The following is a 22,672-nucleotide window of genomic DNA, read 5'->3' as shown; positions in this document are numbered from 1 at the left end:
GGAGTGCAGTGGCGTGAACTGAGCTCGCTGCAAGCTCCACCTCCTGGGTTCACGCCATTCTCCTGCCTCAGCCTCCCAAGTAGCTGGGACTACAGGCACCTGCCACCACACCCGGCTAATTTTTTGTATTTTTAGTAGAGAGGGGGTTTCACCCTGTTAGCCAGGATAGTCTCGATCTCCTGACCTCATAATCTGCCCACCTCGAGGTGAACCATATTTTTTAGAGACTTAAGTAACTTTCCTAAATTCACAAAGATAATAACCAGAGGAAGCAAATTTTAAGAAAGTTCTTGCCAAATGCATTACCTGAGTATTAAACCATTATTGTATCTATAATTATAGACCTAAAGGCCACTGAAATAATTGTCTCAAAGGCAATAAAGTGATAGGAAGAGATAGTAAACAGCAGAAAATGTCACAGTCCAAGTATACTAGAAATCAACTACAATAATGGTAGAAGCTGATTTCCCAACACACTACAGAAAGACTCCATGTCCAGAGCTGGTAACATAAAGAGAGCACACAGAAGGCAAGGAGGAGGACAAGAGATAATAGCAGAGTTCTTTGAAAGTCTGAGTTGGCAAGTCCCGCTCACTATCATGGAAGTTAAATAGACAATGTGGCATTAATCCCTGGCCAGAAGAATATAAATTACTTTGCTAAATAAAACAGAGGATAGTAGAAGTAAAATGAAAGCAACCAGTTTTGGTTTAGGTTTACCAAAAGAATATCGAATTCATTTGGGTAATTGAATGCCCCCCGTTTAACTTCTGAAATCTCATCATTAAACCACAGGGAATTAAATCCATCAATAAACCCTTCAATTGCCAACAGAACTCTCAATGAACTGTACCACTCAAAAGAGAGAGGAGGCATGAAAGCAAATTTTTATAAACAACAGCATAGGAAACCCACATCGAACACCTCAAATAAATCCATATCATTCATCATTGTGAGTGGAAAAATCAAAGATCTCTGGGCATGTGAAGAACATAAGAGTGGCATAAAACAAAACAAAACAAGAAAAACAGGAATAGTCAAGGTTGCGATTAAGAAACAGAATGTCTATAGAGGAAATAAAAAAATGGAAGAAAAGGGAGGCCACATGGAGAAGGAGAAAGGACGGAGGCTCTTAAAATAACTGAAGGAAGAGATCATGGTGGTTTTTGATCAGAATAATGGTGGAAATGGAGAGAAGTAACTGGATCCAATGTAAGATATAAAAGAGGATATTAGTTTTAAAAAACTATTGTCATCACTATCTTCACAAAAAAATAAGAATATATTACACTCATAAATTAAGGACACAGCAAATTCAAAACTTTAAATAATAAAATATAGTCCTCTAGGAAATTTTTCAAATATGTCAAGAAAAAAATTTATTTGGGAAGTAAAGTTCAACACTGGCGTTTACTGAAATTTGGTCCTGCTGCCTGCCGTGTTTCTGATCTACCCCATTGGATGGTTCCCGTGTACCTACTTCATTTGTACTAATTGCAATGCTGGCAAATTTTAAGTGTCTGTCTCCAGCCTATAGTTTTCCATTGAACTTTGAATGCACATGTCCAGCTTCCTACTCAACACCTCTAAAGGGCATCCCACACTTAACACACTGGAAAGCCAAATTCAGAACTTCTCCCTCAAAACTGTTTCTGTCAGTCTTTGTCACCTCAGTAAATATTGATACCATCCTTCCCAAAATTATTGAATATGTTCTTTATTTCTCTATGCCACATCCAAACTAAAGCTAACTAAATCAGCTTACCCTTCACAAAACATAATAAATCCAGTTACTTCTCTCCATTTCCACCATTATTCTGATCAAAAACCACCATGATCTATTACTTCAGTTATTTTAATAGCCTCCATTCTTTCTGCTTCTGCATGTAGCCTCATACTTCCTTTCTCAAGATAGCAACCAAATAAAGCTTTTTAAAAAGCAATTCAGATCATGAAACTCTCCTGCTCAATTTTCTTCGATAGCTTTTCAATCAACTTACTATATAATCAAAGTCATTATCCACATGATCTGATAACTCCTCAGCCCTCATCTCCTACTCTTGGTCCTCATTCTACTCCAGACCTTCTGTCTTCCTCACTGTTACGTGAATATTCTAGGCATGGAGAAGTAAAAAAAATAATAATAATAATAAGTAATAAAATATTATACAACTAAAACCATTAAAACAATATAGCAGGGAAAATTGATGAACAGATTGATTAAACAACTATACTTTCTCCTTAAAAAACAGAATTACTTTGCACATTTTAAAATTATACTTTGGACACAAAATAACCTTAATTTTGTTACTTGCCTTTTCAACTTTAGGTTTAGATTAATGGATTTGTAATGAAAATCTATTTAGCAGCTGAGAAGTTTAAAGAAGTGGACTTATAGATGCTAACAATGATTAATTTAGTGGAATTATGAATGTCATCCACAACTGATATATCACATTAGTTAAGTTGACAGTGACAGAAATAGAAAGTATTCTACGAGGTGAATTACTCAGCATTAGAAAGCATTTTCCAAGTTCTTGTCCTTTTATTTAATATTTATTTAGTTTATTCTCTGGTAAACCTTCTCTTTTTCCTGTGTTTGTACCATAATATAACTCCAAAATCACTGTTTAAAAATCCTCTGTTTTTACTGCAGTGTTTATGAAAATTTAAACCAGGCAATTTGCCATATCCTTGATCTCAGAAATATCTGCTATAATTCACTTCTGGAAAATTATCAGTATCACATATAAATGTGTATTCTATATTCAGATAAGCATGGAATGGAAAAAAACTGAGGATGATCTCTAAGAAACAAAAGTATTGTGTAACATAAAGTATTTTCTTATTCATATATGGTAGAAAAAGAAAAATAATTACAAAAACACAAAAAAAGTAACATACCCTATTGCCATTTTGCCTCACATTTTAACCTTCAAAATGATCTAAAAGGATTAAGTAGTTAATGCAGACTCCAGAGTTCTGCTGTTTGGAAATCATTCACCAAATATTTAAGTCAATATTATTAACCATGTAGAATTATTCAATATCCCCTAAACACCAAATCTACCATTTCTCCCATAACTTTCAACAAATAATCTTTCAACTTCTTTCATGGAGAAATAGGAGCTAAGGACTTCCTACTTCCTGTGATGAAATATACAAATTTGCATGTCTCTACAGAAATCTTTTACTTTTTTAAAGCACTTAAATATCTCTTCTAAAGTCAAAGTCTAATCACTTCAGTTGTACTCAGAATTTCATACCTTCAGGGTACTTGGCAAACTCATTCTAAGAGTTGTTTATCTCGTGTATCTTGAAATTTTCTTGGTTTCTTCCCCATTAACATGTAATTGCTCAATACTTTCCATTTTGGTTGGGGATGAGGGAGTGTGGGAGATCAAAGGTCGAAGGATAATCTTTTCTTTATTATTATTATGATTATACTTTAAGTTCTGGGATACATGTGCAGAATGTGCAGGTTTGTTACATAGGTATACATGTTTCATGGTGGCTTGCTGCTCGCTCCCCTTGCCCGTCCCCTGACAACCCCCTGACAGGCTCCCGTGTGTGATGTTCCCCTCCCTGTGCCCACGTGTTCTCATTGTTCAACTCCCACTTATGAGTGAGAACTAGCGGTGTTTGGTTTTCTGTTCCTGTGTTAGTTTGCTGAGAATGATGGTTTCCAGAGGCCTCAGAAATAACACCACACGTCTACAACCAACTGATCTTCGAAAAACCTGACAAAAACCAGCAATTGGGAAAGGATTCTCTATTTAATAAATGGTGCTGGGAAAACTGGCTAGCCATATGCAGAAAACTGAAACTGGACCCTTTCTTACACCTTATACAAAAATTAACTCAAGATGGATTAAAGACTTAAACATAAAACCTAAACCATAAAAAAACTAGAAGAAAACCTGGTAATACCATTCAGGACATAGGCATGGGAAAAGACTTCATGACTAAAACCCCAAAAGCAATTGCAACGAAAACCAAAATTGACAAATGGGATCTAATTAAACTAAAGACCTTCTGAACAGCAAAACAAGCTATCATCAGAGTAAACAGGCAACCTACAGAAGAGGAGAAAATTTTTACAATCTACCCATCTGACCAATGTCTAATATCCAGAATCTCCAAGGAACTTAAACAGATGAACAAAAACGATAACATTTTATCCAGTCTTGGAGCTTCCACTCAAGTTCTTTGTTTCCTCTTACCATCAAGTGCCTTGAAAGAGTTGCTGCACTTAACTTTCTCACTCGCTTCTGCTACCAGCATTCCTCATACTTTCCACCACACAATATTCAGTTCTGTCCTTACTTGAATCCTTGGCAGAATTACACACTGTTGACAATGCCCTTGTTCAAAGACTCTCTTCCTTGGGCTTATGCAAAGAATGGTTTTCCTGCTTCTCGATGTTTAACATGGGTTCTTTTCTATTTCCTAAGTGTCTTGGCTGGGTTGAGAAATAAAGGGAAAGAGCACAAGAGAGAGAAATTTAAAGCTGGGTGTCCGGGGGAGACATCACATGTCGGCAGGATCCGTGATGTTCCCCGAGCGGTAAAACCAGCAAGTTTTTATCAGCGATTTTCAAAAGGGGATGGAGTGCACGAGTAGGGTGTGGGTCACAGAGATCACATACTTTACAAGGTAATAAAATACCACAAAGCAAATGGAGACAGGGTGAGATCACAGGACCACAGGATGAGGTGAAATTAAGATTGCTAATGAGGTTTCAGGCATGCACTGTCATTGATAACATCTTATCAGGAAACAGGGTTTGAGAGCAGATAACCTGTCTGACCACAATTGATTAGGCAGGAATTTTCCTCCACCTGATAAGCCTGGGAGCGCTACAGGAGACGGGGCTTATTTCATGCCTTCGGCTTCGACCATAAAAGACTGCAGGCTTTGAGAGAGCTGTCTATAGGCCTACCTTCAAGGCGCATTCTCTTTCTCAGGGATGTTCCTTACTGAGAAAAAGAATTCAGCGATATTTCTCCTATGTGCTTATGAAAGAGGAGAAATTTAGCTCTGTTGCGTCTGGCTCACCGGCGGCCAGTTCAAAGTTACTTCTCTTGTTCCCTGAACACTGCTGTCATCTTGTTCTTTTTTTAAGATGCCCAGGTTTCATATAATTCAAACACACATGCTCTACAAACAATTTGTGCAGTTGATACAATCATAGGGTTCTTTTTTTTTTTTTTTTTTTTTTTGACGGAGTCTCGCTCTGTCACCCAGGCTGGAGTGCAGTGGCGCAATCTCGGCTCACTGCAAACTCTGCCTCCCAGGTTCACGCCATTCTCCTGCCTCAGCCTCCCGAGTAGCTGGGACTACAGGCACCTGCCACCTCACCCGGCTAGTTTTTTGTATTTTTTTAGTACAGACGGGGTTTCACCGTGTTCGTCAGGATGGTCTCGATCTCCTGACCTCGTGATCCGCCCGTCTCGGCCTCCCAAAGTGCTGGGATTACAGGCTTGAGCCACCGCGCCTGGCCTATCATAGGGTTCTGAGGCGACATTCATCCTCCTCAGCTTACAAAGAAGATGATGGGATTAAGAGATTAAAGACAGGCATAGGAAAACACAAGGGTATTCATTGGGGAAGTGATAAGTGTCCATGAAATCGTCACAATTTATGTTCAGAGATTACAATAAAGACAGGTGTAAGAAATTATAAAAGTATTAATTTTGGGAACTAATAAATGTCCATGAAATCTTCACAATGTATGTTCTTCTGCCGAGGCTTCAGCTGGTCCCTCCATTCGGGTCCCTGACTTCCCGCAACACCCTCCTGCTTGGATTTCTGTGCAGTTTCTCCTTTTCTCTCTGTCTTGCTTGGTGTCAATCCTCATTGCCCCAACCCAGAGTCATCCCACCTATTGTCATGGCTTAAGCTATCATCTCTCTGCTCATTGTTCAACTTTCCTTTCTACATTCATAAATCCAAAATCCTACCAAACACTTCCAATTCAACCTCAACATATTCAGAACCAAATTCACTGTCTTTTTCCCTTATATTTTTCTTCTTGTTGCTGTGTTGTCTTGGTGAATGGCCACCTGGCTGATAAGGTCAGAAATCTTAACTTCTCTCTCTGTGTCACCTCCCCTGAATCTTCATGCATTTGCAACATTTGTTTAATCACCAATCATTGTCACTTCCTTCACCTGCATATTTCTCAACATACCTCCTCCACAACCAAGCTCAGGACATGTGAATATTTCTATCTAGATTACTGTAACAGGCTCATAACAGTTTCCTCATCATGCTCACCCCCCAAATCTTTTCTTCACACTTAAGTTTGGGTCATTTTATGAAATTGTGATCAGATTGACCTTGGTCAATAAATTTTGTTAGCTCTCCCCATTGCCTTCATGTTGGTACACACGTTTTTAATGTGGTTCTTGAGATAAGTATTGAATGTCAATTAGCGTAAGGGTATATGAGCAAGTATTTTACATTTGGTCAGGTTTTGGTAGCGATATATCCTTATGAAAGCTGAAGCATGTAAGGAGGAAATGTGTCCAAAGAGTAGACTCAAATGCAGTGGGACCAGAAATATGTGACAGCAAGGTTAAGATTCCAAATAACATGTATTATTTATCAATGCAAAGAGAAGTCTTCAAATGAGAAGATAAGCCACAGAGAAGCATTTTATGCCTTATATCATTGCTTCAAAAAATTTAGCCACAATCCCTTAAAGTAGATTTTACCTAATTCCCTCCCTTAACTTTAGAGAATGGTAGAAAATACACTGAAGAATGTTTAGCTTTAACAAATAAAAAAGTTATTGTAGCCGGGCACGGTGGCTCAAGCCTGTAATCCCAGCACTTTGGGAGGCCAAGGCAGGCGGATCACGAGGTCAGGAAATCGAGACCATCCTGGCTAACACGGTGAAACTCTGTCTCTACTAAAAAGAATACAAAAAATTAGCCGGGAGTGGTGGCGGGCGCCTGTAGTCTCAGCTACTCGGAGGCTGAGGCGGGAGAATGGCGTGAACCCGGGAGGCGGAGCTTGCAGTGAGCCGAGATCACGCCACTGCACTCCAGCCTGGGCGACACAGCGAGACTCCGTCTCAAAAAAAAAAAAAACAAAGTTATTGTATTCTTCAAGTCAAAATAAGGATGTCAAATAACTTTTCTCAATGGTCTTTTGTTCTCTTACCGATGTATTTTTTAATTTTTAAAGTTTTTGTTAAAATGGTTTATTTATTTGAACTCAAAAGTAAAAGTTTTAGTGAATTTTAAATATTTACTTTTTATAAAATGAGTATTTTAACTCAGTTTTAGAAAAAAATGGTATATGGACTTGGAAGCATGAAATTAAGAAGTTTGTTTTTCTGGAAATGCAATAAAAGGAAATATCATTGAGAAATAATATACTCAGTGATAGTTGTCTGGATTTCCCTCTTGTGCCAGAAGCTATATATTTTCTCCCCAAAACGGCATCTCCAAGAACTAACTAGCCCTCTTTATCTCCCTCCATCTGGGATAGATTAATTCCCTTCCACTCCCTCCTCTCTCTTCTTTCAATAACACTGCGGAGGTGTTAAAGGCATGGATTATGACCAACGAACAGAATTGTCCTTTAGGCCAACAACCCATAGGCAGTGGCACCAAAAGTCTCACCCCCAGCCCCCAGGACAGAGGCCACAGAGCTGGCAGTTTCCACTGTCTCAGGGAGAAGGAGCCAAAAGCTGACTCAGCACAAATCAAAGCCCAATATGGAGAAAGAGTAAGTGCTTCTATGCCCAGAGTACGCAAGTTGTGGGCAGGAAAAGGGAAGATTTTGCAGCCACTCCATATTTAGAAACAAGGGTAAAACTGGACCCTTTTCCACCACTATGATCTACTGCTACTGAGTTCCAGGGGATCTGAAAGCCCAAAAGGATCTAAATAAATCAGGAGAACTTGGGTCAGACTGGAGATAAGAGTGACAAATGGGAAGATAGGTGAACTTCATAGTGTGTGGAAAGATGACGTTGGGAACATCAGCTCTTCATATAGCTGCCAGCCCTACAGACGACAACACAGTAAGAACCATGACAACCACTCTAGACTGATGTAGCTGGGGAATCTTCAAGGCTACTCCCAGGTACCACATCAAGTGTGAGATCGCACTCCAGGTGTGATACATGAGAGGGAAGAGGAGTGCAAACTTAGCTGTGGTGGATCGGTGCTGGCCCCAGACACAGGGACTTCACAAGTTTCAAATAAGACTCAAAGTTCCCGGGGAGCAAAAGGGCCGACATACCAAAGAGACAGACGCATGCACTCAAAGCAATACCAGTGCCACGGTGGCAAATGGACATCGCCATGGGAAGAGACCAACTGTAGATACTGCTATGGGAAGATAAAGGGTAGTTTGAATCTATGTTCTTATTCCAGAGCTGCTCCATCTCTTTTTTGACTGAGGTTCCCAAAGGAGCAGCTTTTCTGATATAGAGCAGAGGGCTAAATTGGGCTCCGAGGCAATGACAGCCAAATGTCTTCGCAAGAGTACAACCATCTGGCACCTGGCCTGGACAAAAGTCTACATGTTGACATTTTAAATAGAGTGACTATATCACACTTTACTGTAAGCAATGACATCTTAAAAACATAGAAATGTGATATTTGGTATCATCTCCTTACAATTTTATATTGTTATTTTATTCCTTCAATTTTTATTATCCCATTGCCTCCGGATTATCATACCATGATATGTGAAATGTTTATACTTGAGAAAGTTTTTACTCTATAATATGCAATAAAACTGTGGGTATAAAGTATGTATGTATCTATTATTACTATAATCCCCCAAATATTTTTAAAAGTTTATTTTGGAATGAATTATCCTAATAATTGTTATGTGTACACAATTGCTTAAAAATAAACAAGATAGTAGAGATTTTGATAATTATTAAATATAAACTAATCATTTACTAGAAATGCATCTCTTAATGAGATAGATGAACTCTTTTCAATTAATTTGTGTGTTTATGAATGAAATTACTTACTGATAGAATAAGAATTATTCTTTTGTTAATGTAGGCATTAAGAAAATTGATCACACATGTTAGACATGGAAGAAGTTTTATTTAAGCTGAGTTATTGTGTTTTATTAACTATCCTTCTAAATACATGGCAAAGACACATTTTTATCTAATATCAAAATTTATTTGCTATTATTTATAAGCTGACCAGTCTGGTAGGTCATATTCCGATATTCTTATAAAGAGAAAATTAGAAACCACCTGAAATGCCAAAGATCTGTGACCCATTGATTAGTTTATTTCTCAGCAACAATATTTCAGCATATCTCTCTGAGCTCCAGGGGATCTGGTATCTCTCTGTTAAGTACCCCAAGTGTTTTTCCACTCTCACAAAATGCTTCAAAATAATACTGAGAAAAAGAGACAAGTATGCCCTTCATTTGAAAAGTGGATGGAAGGTAATATAGGGAAGGAAAACTTGCTTGCAAAGTACTTCCTTAAGCAGATTAATTTATGAATAACTATATATAGAAGTTGTGAATCTGGAATTAAAAAACATATACCTATTCCTGTGAGGAATTATAGGGACATGGCAGTGGTATGAAGATGGTAATTATTCGAAAGTCTGCAAATCTCTCCATAAAACCAGTTGGAGCAGTGAACTTAACCAATATTGAAGATACCTATAACAAAATGAGGTGAAAAGTTTTCCCTGTGAACCCTAAGATATAGGTAGGTTAAGAAAATCTACTGACACTTCAGGAATTTTGCAGAAGATCAGCATCTATTTGTGAACATATAAGAAAAGGAGGACGTGAAAATATGGGAACCCTTCAGTTGGCAATAGTCATGCCTTGGCAAGTGTGTCAGGCCAATGTGAGAACAGTAAATACAACTAGGAGAGTACACACATTTTTACATAACCTGATTTGTGAGTGAATGGAAGAGGCTTGTGGTAAACCCTAAAGAACTAGGAAAGTGTTAATCCTTTATACTTCCATAAACAAAACAAAGCAAAACAGAAAACACAAAGCTTCCTTCAAAAACACACCCTCTACTTAGAGGACAATACTGATAATAGATGGGAATAGTGGCAATATTGATGGGAATAGTGGCAATACAAGCACAGAAAATAACCCAGAGTCAGGCATTTTTGGAGAGAACAAGAAATATTTGGAAAGAACAAGGAATATTTTGGATATTTCATGAAAATATTAAGAATAGTCAGCTCTCAAGCAGTGAAGCCAGAAAATGTTTCTAGATTCAACCTTTTTATTATCAGTACAAAAATTAATTCATGCAATAATGAGCACAGAAGATAACCATAGTTGAATCATATATGATCTTATTAAGGACAAAAAGATAAAAATAATGTTTTAAAGATAGTGAAAGTATGCTACTGACAATGAAGCAGTGGAAGATATATGCCCACTATAGAAAAAGAAAAACAGAACTAATTTTTAATGCAATTGAAACAAAATTATTAAAACAATAAATAATATGATGCAGGAAAACCAGGAATTAGAAAAATGTAACAGCACCCAAGAAAGAATTAGAAATAAAAGAAAAAATCATTACACTTCAGGTCAGGTTTTATTTTCATGAAAAATGAAAAAGCAGGCAGCAGTAGGATCCCAATATCAGTATTTTAAATGAGCTGACTGTACACAGAAATCTCAGTATGCTTCTCTCTAGGTGACCTTTCTTGTGTTCTTCTTTGTACTTTTCTGTCTCTTCTATATTGAAAGAATAGAAAATAGAAGAAAAGAAAAATTGTTTCAGAATAAACTAGAAGGAACAGAAGAGCAAATTAGTGCAACAGATGATTCCTTGAGGAAAGATGAAAAGAAATAAAATGCTAAAATCCAAAAATAATGAAGATAGATTAAAAAGGGCTTCAGAAACTATGACCAATAAAGAGAAGCAAAAATAATCCAACATATTTACAATTTTTCCCAGTCTTTCCACTGAAATGGCCTAGAAATAATGGCCATCTCAGTATCTATGCACATATGTAAGCACAGATTGTGGTCTGAAGATGTTTCCCACTGAAATAACCCTGGACTCTAAAGAGGTTGCTTTATCCAGGTCTGAAATAGGATGATTCCAGTATATCTTGTCATTCTATGAAGTGAGAAACCTATAAAAAATGATGTATTATTACTAATACATCAATTGTACTCAATAGACAATATAAAGAGATCCTGCTTTCTGAATATAGTAGCTTTTAAATATCAGTAAGGATAATACAGTAATAGAATGAAACACATCCAATAAGTTTAAATCCATGTCTTAATATTGATACTAAAATAAGAAAAAATTATCAAATTTGATCAACATTGAAGAATGGTAGCGATCCAATTCATTATTTTGTTACTTGGTTAAAGAAATGGCGGGGTTGGGGGGAATGTAAATTTATTATGTGTCCTGACTTATTTAAATGAACAAAATATTATATGAGATGAAGTTCTCTTTATTTAAATATTCCAAATAATAGCTTGGGCAGAAATAATTGAGCTGGAAAATTACAGCTTTGCAACTCCTGATTCATCTATGGTTCTAGGCAATGAGTATCAGTCTGCTAATACCACAGTCAGACACAATCATATATCATGTGCTTCCTAATAGAGAAACACACTGACACATTTCTATGAAAAAGTCTTGAAAATCAAACCAAACTCTTTAAATTTGACTTTCATTTTGTGGGAGACACAGAGGATGGAGTAAAATAGCAAACAATACTACAGTACAGGGTATTGCACATTAAAACTCTACAGGATAAATGATCTAGTTTTTTAATGAATAAATTATAAAAAGAGAAAAAGGAAAAATGGAGAAATAGATATAAATATATATATATAAACCACACTTTAAAATATATATCCAATCAAGATGTCTGCGCTTTATTTGATTTCTAATTCAAATAAAGTAAATAATTTTAAAATCATATTTCTTAGTAAATTGAAATTTTGAACACTAAATATTTAATATTAGCAAATCATTTTTCATTTTTTTGGTTTAAAATGTTATTGTTATATTTAGTGATAAATAAGTCTTTATGTTTTGAGATACATGCTGTAATACTTCCAGACAGAATAATGTAAGGTAGAAATGCAGATGGGAATAATACAGACAAAAAATACTGTTCATGAGATTAAAATTATTAAATATGGCTGATGGAAATGTTGGGGTTCATTATAGTATTCTTTGTATTTTTGTACACAGCCAAAGTTTTCCATAATAAAACATTTTAAAAAGTAAACTCTACATCCACTCTATTTATAGGCATACTTGGAGAGTAGCCCAGCATAAAGATTTCTGGTTTGTCTTAAAGAGCAAGATCTATTAGTCTAAAGTCTTTTTGCCTGTTAGTGATTCACTAACAGAACCTGCCATCTCTTGAAGACATTATTACTCTTTGACATAGAACTTTGTAACATACATGTAATAGGAGGCTAACTTTTTGCTTCTATATACGGTTGTGGGGGTGCAGATGAATATGGATGGCAGTTCATCCAGGGGTTGAACTATTGAATCATAAAATTTTTATAAATAAAAAATATGAAAAGTAATACATCCTTATTGTGTCTATTATAAATGATTGAAAGGGTTGTTTTAAATCAGTACTGCCATTCTGTAATCCCTAACTCAATGGAGTCAAAGTGAAGGTTCAGTGCCTGTTTCAACAATCCAAGGTTACACATTTTAGCTGATGGCTGATTTTTGTCCACAGAGTCACTGAAAGGCCAGGAAAAAGCCAATTAGAGTTCCAAATAATTATTCATTTTTCTTAACAGAAATATCCACAAGGTTACAAAGGATATCACATGGTCAATAGATAATTCATTATGACTTGCACAGAATATTGATCTGAGAAATGTAATTTGTAGTTTATCAAGAAGTTATCTAGCATATATTTCAGATAAAATAAAATATCTATAAGGAATACAAGATGGTGTGTGGTTCTTTATGTGATTGTTTATCAATCTATAACATACACATTTAGAGAGAGTTGATTATATAAATTTGTTCAATCAGTAGAAGGAGGTTATTTTGTAAACTTATTGGCAAATACCTAGCTCCTTTGGAAATCAATCACTTTCTATTATTCCATTTTTAATCTAAAAATATGCCTGATTTTCCCTTAAATTTTGAATTATTTATTTCTAACAGCTTCAGATACTGAATCACAACAAATAATTTTATTTCTTAGTCATAGTCTTCAAATAAAATGTCTAGCAAAGTGCTCACCAAGATGAGCACCATCAGAGAGAGAACCCTCAGGGGCTGCAGAGTATTCAACAGGGTGGTGATCAGTGCATACTTTCAAGAAAACTAACATCTGAAAGAATTAAAAGTAACAACCTCTAGGATTCACACAAGGCCAGTTAATAATCATCCCTGTTCTCAACAGCCAGAGTGGAAGACCTCATAATTCACAGTCCCTTAGGTAAAGTACTCCATCCAAATGGTTTCGTCTCAGTACTCAGTAGGTAAAATAGCCCTAGGCTAAATGCTACTCTGGTCTCATCTAACAAGATTTAAAAGCTTCAAGACATGAAAGATATGTTTCCAAGTAAAGGAATTAGGACTCAGAAAAAAGGCTAAGAATAATTACAAAATGACAAAAATATTTAACACTCAACAAGGTAAAATTCATAATGACAAGCATCCAATCAAAACTTACATGTCATGAAATAAATAGAAAAATATGCCGCATAATGCAGAGAAAAAAGAAAACAACATTTAAACTGCTCCAGAAAAAGAAAACACAAGTGATAAAATAAGCATGGTAGTCATCAAAAGAAACTTAATGTTCCTCTTAGCTTGACAAAACTTCAGACAGGTTTACTTGTGACTGTAGCCCCTGATTTCCCTTTTCTTGGAGCATGTATTTTTAAAAAGAAAAACAAAAACTTGCAAATTATTTATCTGCCCCTTTAAGCAATAAATATTTTCCCAGCTTCTTGACAGTTTTATATCCCAGAAATATTTATTCCAAAGATCTGAAAGCCATCTCCTTAAAATGTATATATTAAAAAAGATAGCAATTCTATTTCTCCCTTTCTCTGCAGCAAGGTAGAAATCTTACTTCAGTGGGTGCCTGTTAGCAAAGATAGATGACCAAATCACAGAGAATAACATTGGAAAACTGGGGCATACCTCAAAGTGATGGATACAACCCATTGATCAAAACTCCCTAACACCCTCCAGTACTTTTCCAATAGCCCACCCTAGTGAGACCTCAATGACTGCCAATGGGCAGATGGTAGAACAACTTCAAGTCACCTAATATACTGTAAGTAGAGTTACTGGCAAAGAGGAGGGGAAGTTAAATATTTGAAAAATATAATGACCAGAAATTTTCCAAATATAATAAAAAGTAGAAACCTGAAGGTCCAAGAATTTCAACAAACTCCAAGCATAAGAAATAGGCAGGTCGTATCAATGTACATTACAATCAAATTGCTGAAACCAGTGATCAAGAAAAAAGTGTTAACAGTCAGGGGAAAAAAGACAATTTGATATGCATATCAATGATGAATCTCTATGCAGGTATGCTAAGTAACAGAAGATAGAAGAAAAAAGTAAACACTGTAGGATTACATTTTTATACAATTCTAGAAAATGCAAACTAATCTATGGTGACAGAAAATAGATCTGTTGCTGATGCTGATGCTGATGCTAAGTGCTACTCTGGTCTCATCTAACAAGACTTAAAAGCTTCAAGACATGAAAGATATGTTTCCAAGTAATGGAAGTAGGACTCAGAACAAAGGTTAGGAATAATTAAAAAACGATGAAAATATTTAACTCTCAACAAGATAAAACTCATAACGACAAGCATCCAATCAAAACTTATTAGGGCTCATCATGTGCAGACATCACAGGTAACAAAAGTGATTAGATGTCTTCAGGTCTATGGCAATATGTTCCTCTCCAGAATTGAGACACCTTCCTGAGGACAGTGGGGAGAATCCCAGATAGATTAAATCAAAACCTGAGATTAGATTTCCTGAAGTAGATTAGCATGAGGGCATTTGTCATACCTTAAACTGAGGTATTAAAAAATACTAGACTAAAAATCAAAGCTTCAGAGTCTAATGATACATGCACAGAGTTGTTTACTGAAAAATCGTGCACAGGGACAAAAGACGGAAAAAAAGAATAACATGCACCATTAGGAAAATAATTCAATAAATTGTGGAATCATCATGTTGTGAAACAGTCTGAAGCCATTCAATGTCACTAGTTTCCTTGGAGTTTTGGCCATGAGATATTGAGTAAGAAAACCATTCATGTGATCCAGTACATGAAAATTACAAAATACTCTAGGTATCTACTTTTTTGTCTTTAGTTATATGTACACATATACTATGAGTATATAAGTATATAGTTATTCATACATATTGGCATATGGTTTTGCATTGAGCATTAGGAAGATAAAGGAATCTGCAGTGAGTGATACAAGGTAAGTGGAGCAGGAAAGAAAGCAAAAATGTATATGCAAAACTAAACTCTACAATACTTATTTAATGTAGAATAATAGCTATAAATTTATGTAAATGCTTTTTGTTCATATATACACATCATTACTTAAAAGAAAGTAGAGAAAACAAAATAAAGACGGGATCATTATATATGCTGTATATGTGTGTATACATATATTGTATGTGTGTGCATGCTGTATGTGTGTGTAGAAATGTGTCCATTCATGCATATATATACACACATATATTGTATGTAACACATATAAAGTTCTTTATTTTCATCCATAATATTTAAATCAATCACAGCTATAAAATAAATAAATAATGATTGTGATTTTAGGAAAATGCTGTGTAGAAACATCTTCAAGATATATATTTGAAAGTGATACCATTTTAATTTATCACTTATAAACTTTTTAAACTTCATAGATTATTCTATGAGCTCTCTCTCTCTTCCCGCTCCACGACCCTGAGTCCTTCAGCTAATACAGAAGCTGAAATAATGGGATATGAAAGTTGGTGGGGCTGTGCACAGTGGCTCACACCCTTAATCCCAGCATTTTGGGAAGCCAGTGTGGGAAGATCACTAGAGGCCAGGAGTTGGAGATCAGCCTGGGAAACACAGTGAGAAACCCCCTTTTCCAAAACTTTAAAAAATTATAAATTAGCCAGTTGTGGTGGTGCACGCCTGTAGTCCCAGCTAATCTAGAGGCTGAGGTGGGAGGATCACTCGAGCCAGGGAGTTTAAAGCTTCAGTGAGCTAGGATTGTGCCACTGCACTCCAGCGTGAGCGGTGTCTCTTAAGGGAAGAAAAAAGTGATATTCGGAAGAAAAGCATGTTTTACATTTTTCCTATAGACAAATAGAGTTTTAAAAGAATTAACACTATTTATTTCTTAATTAAATATTGCCTAAAGCTGTACAATAATTACTGCAATATAAAACTAAAGAAAAATATTCGTGTTTGGGAATATTTTATGAAGCTAAAGTATGTGATTTAACTTTATCAAGTAAAAAAAAAATATTGCCAACTATGGTCACAATGAAAGATCTTACATTTCTGGAAAGCCTTGGAAATTAAAATGTATTTTTTCTCTCTCTCATTCCTTCTCTACCAAACACAAGAAAGTGGCCTGTATTCCTGCCAAATCTAAAGTTTTCATTTAACAAAAATAATATTTAAAAAATTTTTTTCTTGCCTCAGACATGACTAACACACACCTGAAAGTTAACATTTTTCTTATGAGAAAGAGAAAATTACACTATTTAATATATATTTTAAAAAGCTATTTGGTTTTTTAAAAAACATTATGTATATGTTCTTTATTGAGTTGTGACAGAAAAAAGTGCTGTCATAGCAGATTCCAGAAACTCTGAAAACCTACCTAAAGTGAAAGTCACAAAATTCCATTTATATGAAATGCCCAGAATAGAGAAATCTACAGCATAAAATTAGTTAATGGTATTCTCAGGCCCTTGGGGTTGCAGAGAAATAAGAAGTGACTATTAATGTACACTGAGTTCTTCTTGGACTGATGAAAATATTCTACAGTTGATTATGGTATTAGTTATACAACTCTGTAAATACATTAAAAGCCACTTAACTGTATTTTTAAGTGGGTGAATTGTATGGTATGAGAATAATATTTCAATAAATCTGTTAAAATACGTAAAGAGCAGAGATTGTATTATTCAAAAGGAATACAGCATTTATGCCTTCTAACTAAATTTTAAATCTTAAAGAGCTTCTGCTTGGAGCATTCTTAATCAAATGATCTGAAACATAACAAGAGCTTTCACCTCTTAATTCGTCTTATTGACACCCCTATCTTAGGAAGAGTCAAAAACCCTACTCTCTCACCTCTTTACATATTCATAAATTAACATTGAGTGTGTGGTTCAAAGAGGAATTTCCTAACCTCAAACTCTGTGTATTAATCTTGCAATGGGGCTTGAACATGATGCTGCTTACTTTTTATGCAAATAAATTAGTCTTGGAAACACTGTTTCTTATAAAATCTTTTGCGAATGGGGTGTCTTAAAATGTGTTAACACATTCCCTAACTCTCCCATCACATATGACATTCCTGAAGTCTTTAGGAATAGGAGTCTGACCCGTGCAAATATTTTCCACAACCGAATCACTGACAAAATTTCACTTTCTTTTTAGGGACTTCGTACCTTTTCCTGCGAACAATGCAAACACAAAGAAGCAGCAAAAGCCACTTATGTCGGAAAAACCAAAGAACAATAGTGAATACGATAAAATAAGCAGTGCTAATTCTCAGCAACTTTCCTTTCATGTCCTAAAGCGTTCTTTATCTACTTGCATTAAGCCCATGTTCAAGCATCTGCTGATCACTTCTTACTAAGAGTCAGACCCCGAGGTAGCAGGAGCCCCCAAAGACTTAAAAAATATATAAAAAATAAAACTAAAAAAAAAAAAAAGATGGTTTCTGTCCTCAGGGTGGTTTACACCCTACAAGGCTAAGAGGCATGTATTACAAGTGTGTATAATCACTTCTGCACCTGGTAAATTCAAGTTTTGCTTTTTAGAACCTACAGAATTTTTGTTTTTAATATTTCTGATCTGAGATTGATTGAATCCATGGATGCAAAACTCATGGAGGAGATATATACCTTATTTAACTTATTGTTAATATTGATTATTGGGTTAACTTAAAAATAATTTTTATATGTATTGTAGAAAAGGTATTATGCTGCCGGGCATGGTGGCTCACGCCTGTAATCCTTGCACTTTGGGAGGCCGAGGCGGGTGGGTTACCTGAGGTTGGGAGTTCCAGACCAGCCTAACCAACATGGAGAATCCCCATCTCTAGTAAAAATACAAAAATTAACCGGACGTGGTGGCGGGCGCCTGTAGTCCCAGCTACTGGGGAGGCTGAGGCAGGAGAATGGCGGGAACCCGGGAGGTGGAGGTTCTGGTGAGCCGTGATGGCGTCACCACACTCCAGCCTGGGCAACAAGAAGAAAAAGAAGAAAAAAAGAAAAGGTGTTATGCTAACATAAAGGTACCTATATTTGTCTGATTTTATTTTCATTTTTGAACTAAACCATTTTTTATTCTACAAAGGAGAAGAAGTACAATTCCTCCTCTGCACAGGTGGGCTCACAGTGAAGCTAAAAACGTTTGCGTTTCAGGGCACCTCTCTTGTCTAGTTCTCTAACAGGATCTTGACAGAGGTCCTAGCAGAATGTAAATACGATCACACGTGTGCGGAAGTGCAAACACACACTTTGTTATAAGTGTGTGTGCTTATAGCACGTGTGCAGTGGGTCACAGCACTATGAAGAAGAGGGCCGCCTAATGGAGTCTTGGGGGTTAACCTAAAGAATATAGATGACCATAAATAACGGTTTCATCGAGTCAGATTTTCTTTTTCTTTTTCTTTCTTTCTTTCTTTCTTTCTTTTTTTTTTTTACAATTTGGGGATAAAGAAAAATTGGGAATAAAAGTAAATATTTGAAATGAGAAAATAATTTGCAAATTTTGGAAAGCTCACAAATACCATTAAGAAATCACAGATAACATAATAAAATCTAGAAAACATAATAAAAGTTCTAGTAATAATTTTAAAATGACGAATACTTTTTCCTAGCTTTTTGGCTTTATATACTCTAATCGACTTTTAGTACGAGAGTGATATAGTAATATCATTTTTCATAGATAGCATTTAGTCTTTTTTCCAGACTTTTTCCAAAAGTCGATCATTTTTTGAGAATGAAATTGCGAGAAGTAAGCTCCCAACGTAACACAAAGGTCTATTTCTTATTTGGAATATTCACTCTTTGAAGTTTCTATCCCACAAACTTAGGTATTCTTTAAAAAGCATATTTTATGTAATTTTCATTTAAAAGTATGGTGCATTATCAAGTACATTTTAGAAATGGGAGAACTTTCATATTGACTAAATATACATCAGAAACAAATAAAAAATATATTTCACTATATACAAACTGTATGTAGTCTCAACTCAACATCAACTTGGGAAGATCACAAATATTTCCGCAGCTCATTGATGTCAATCAGAGAAGAAAGCAAGAATATTGGGTGAAAAGTCAGAGTGGAAACAGACAGAGATATTAACACGTGTGTCTCAATTATCTTATGAAAATTGCACAAAAACACATGTGATCATATTTACATCCTGCTAGGACTTCTGTCATAGTCATACTGGAGGCCTGGATAAGAAAGGGGCCCTGAAACTGAAACTGTTTCAGTTTCACTGTGAACCTACCGAGGAGGAATTGCACCTCTTCTCCTTTGTAAAACCAAAAATGGTTTCGTTCAAAAACAAAATTAAAAATAAATCAACCAAATATCAAGTATCATTATGTTAGCACAATATCTTTTCAACAATACATATAAAAAGTATTTTAAGTCAACCTAGTAATCAATATAAGCAGTAAGTTAAATAAAGTATATACTTCTGTATCTATGAGTTTTGCATCCACGGATTCAATCAATCTAATATCCGAAATATTCAGAAAAAAAAATTCTATAGAGTTCTGAAAAGCAAAACTTGAATTTGCCAGGTGCCAGAGTGCTACATTGACTCCACATGCACGAAATGGTGTGTAGGAATTATAAGTAACCTAGAAATGGTGTATTAAGAATTATAAGTAATCTAGATATGATGTAAGTATATGAGAGGCTGTGCATAGGTCACATGAAAATACTATGCCATTTTATGTAAGGGACTTGAACATCTGTGGATTTTGGTATCTGCAGAAGATCCTGGAAACAATCCCCCACAGATACCAATGGATGACTATTTCATTTCAAATTTGAAATTACAAACTAGAAGCACACATAGCTCTTTCACTGCCAATAATAAACCTAGTCAAAGAAGAAAAAAATGAGTGGGAAGAAGCTGGCATTGCAGCAAGTACACGTAGGTCAAGTTGTGGCTCTTTCAGTAAGATGGTTGCACGAGTCAAGCTTCTGCAGAGAAACAGAACCAATAGGATGTGTGTGTGCATGTGTGTGTGCGTGTGTGTGTGTGCGTGTGTGTGTGCGTGTGTTCATGTATGGACATATAAACACATTTATATATATTTAGAGATATTATATCTGTAATTGTATGCTAAGAGATTATAAATACACACAGATCTAAGATCTGCAGCTGGCAAACAGGGGACTCAGGAGAGTTGATGGTGTAATTACAATTTGAAGTCAGAAAAAAATAAAAAATAAACAATGTCCAAGCTCAAAGGCAATCAGGCAGGAGGAGTTCCCTCCCACATATGGAGGCTCAGGCTCTGTTCTGTTTGGACCTTTGACTGATTGGATGGGTGCCACTTGCCGTGGGGAGGGCAATCAACTTTACTCAGCCTATGGATCCAAATGTCAATCACATGGCCTAGTCAAGTTGTCACATAAAATTAACAGTCATAGTTGGTCTTTGGGATCTCCATAATATCCTCTAGCTTTGCAATCTGATATCTGAAAGCAGCGGATCTCAATGTATATATAAAAATAATTAGCTTCTCCAAAGCAATCAGAGAAGCATCTCTAATCAGTTAGAAAAAAATCCCCAAAAATGTATTTAAAACAACAACAAAGAACTTCTCAGTTGAATCTAATGGATTCTGTTAATTCAGTACAACTGCATTAAAGAATTTTTAACTGTTTTAAATAACATTCAGATTATCCATGTGAGAAACCTTATGAGATTCCATGAGAACTCCATTTTGTACACATTAGATGTTTTAATATAGATAAAGAATTATATCTTCCTCTAGCTTTGATCATAACTTCAGAACTACATTACAAAGAAGTATTGCCTCATGTGACAATTACACATTCTAAAACGCATTTCAAAGGATACCTTCAGTTCAAGGATGACATTGTATGTCTTCAAACCTCCCAGATGATCTCTGGAAAAATAATAGCTAAAACTGCCTTATGATTTCTTAACTCTCATTAAGTCTATAGCTACTAATTAGGACACTCACAAACCAGGAGAGGTGATGGTGATGTTGTGAGTCTTCTCCAAGTCCATAGTCCCTTCTCATCAGAGCAGCTAAACCAAGTTCATTTCACAAGTAGCACTTGCGATACTTTGACCTGCTATCCTGGATACAATCCTGGTGCTGCCTCATTCAAGTGCTGTTCTCTGGAGGGTGACCAGTAGTCCATGAAATTTTCTAAAGCAAGAATTTAGCTCAGCAAGATATAATGATTAACTAAGAAGTGGCTGAAAACCAGAAACGTGATACTTGCATCTTAAGAAAATCTGCTGGCTGGAATGTTGATTTGATATGAATGTTAATACTCCAGTAGCCCACGCTGACCAAAAAGGTGGTGTCTTCATGGGATTTTTTGTGTCTTTTTTTTTTTTTTTTCCTGTTTTGGGTTGCTGTTTGTTTTGTTTTATTTCAATTCCCTGAATGTTTTTACCATTATCTTGTCTCATCCAAAGGAAACAAAATTTCTCTGTTCATGGATGCATGGCTCATTTTCATGACTGTGTTTATGCCATTTAGTGCCTAAATAATATTATTCAGAATACCCTAGTGAACTATACACATAGAATTTTTTAAATTTTAGATTTCATGTGTCTTATACAAAATATTTGTAATTTTTATTGGTGAGTTTGTAAGCATATCTTTTGGAAGTTGATTATTATTCTTCAAAGAATTTGTGTGGTTATGAAATACTAATGTTAACATCCATTAACCATAATAAACTACCCTTTAACTTAAGATAGTTAAAACTGGCAGAATTATAGAAGTGCATCATAATTTATACCATATTTCATTCCGATGTTCTAACAAGGAAAAAGAACACACTCCATTTTTCAACCATATTCCCCATATAATCAATTTTATCTCACTGTATATAAACATGCCAAACTCTAACAAATTATCAAATCCGGACCTTAGATTCCTTGCGCTTAAATTATGTACTTAACAAAAAAGGCCAGGCACTGTGACTCACACCTGTAATCCCAGCACTGTGGAAGGCCAAAGCAGGAGGTTTGCTTGAGCCCAGGAGTCCTAGGTTACAGCGAGCTATGATTATGCCACTGCAATCCAGCCTGGGTAATATAACGAGAACCTGTCTCATAAAAAAAAGCAGGAAAATAAATAAATAAAATAAAAGGGGATGTTTTTACAGTAAAAATTGACATATAATGTATATGAAAAGAATGGACAATTTTAAATTTATCATTTC

General features: G+C 35.6%; 1 protein-coding gene and 1 pseudogene across 3 annotated transcripts in view; both read right to left on the bottom strand.

The window, feature by feature from the left end:
- CCDC102B (coiled-coil domain containing 102B) overlaps window positions 1-22,672 on the bottom strand; it is a 365,304-nt gene that overhangs the window by 208,433 nt on the left and 134,199 nt on the right. The window lies entirely within an intron of this gene.
- Window positions 8,005-21,497, bottom strand: LOC105513238 (annotated as a pseudogene).

The sequence above is a fragment of the Colobus angolensis genome, unplaced genomic scaffold (genome assembly GCF_000951035.1).
Source record: "Colobus angolensis palliatus isolate OR3802 unplaced genomic scaffold, Cang.pa_1.0 Scaffold225, whole genome shotgun sequence".
NCBI classification, from domain to species: domain Eukaryota; kingdom Metazoa; phylum Chordata; class Mammalia; order Primates; family Cercopithecidae; genus Colobus; species Colobus angolensis.
Note: the sequence above shows the minus strand (reverse complement) of the source record. Positions and strands in the feature narration are given on the sequence as shown.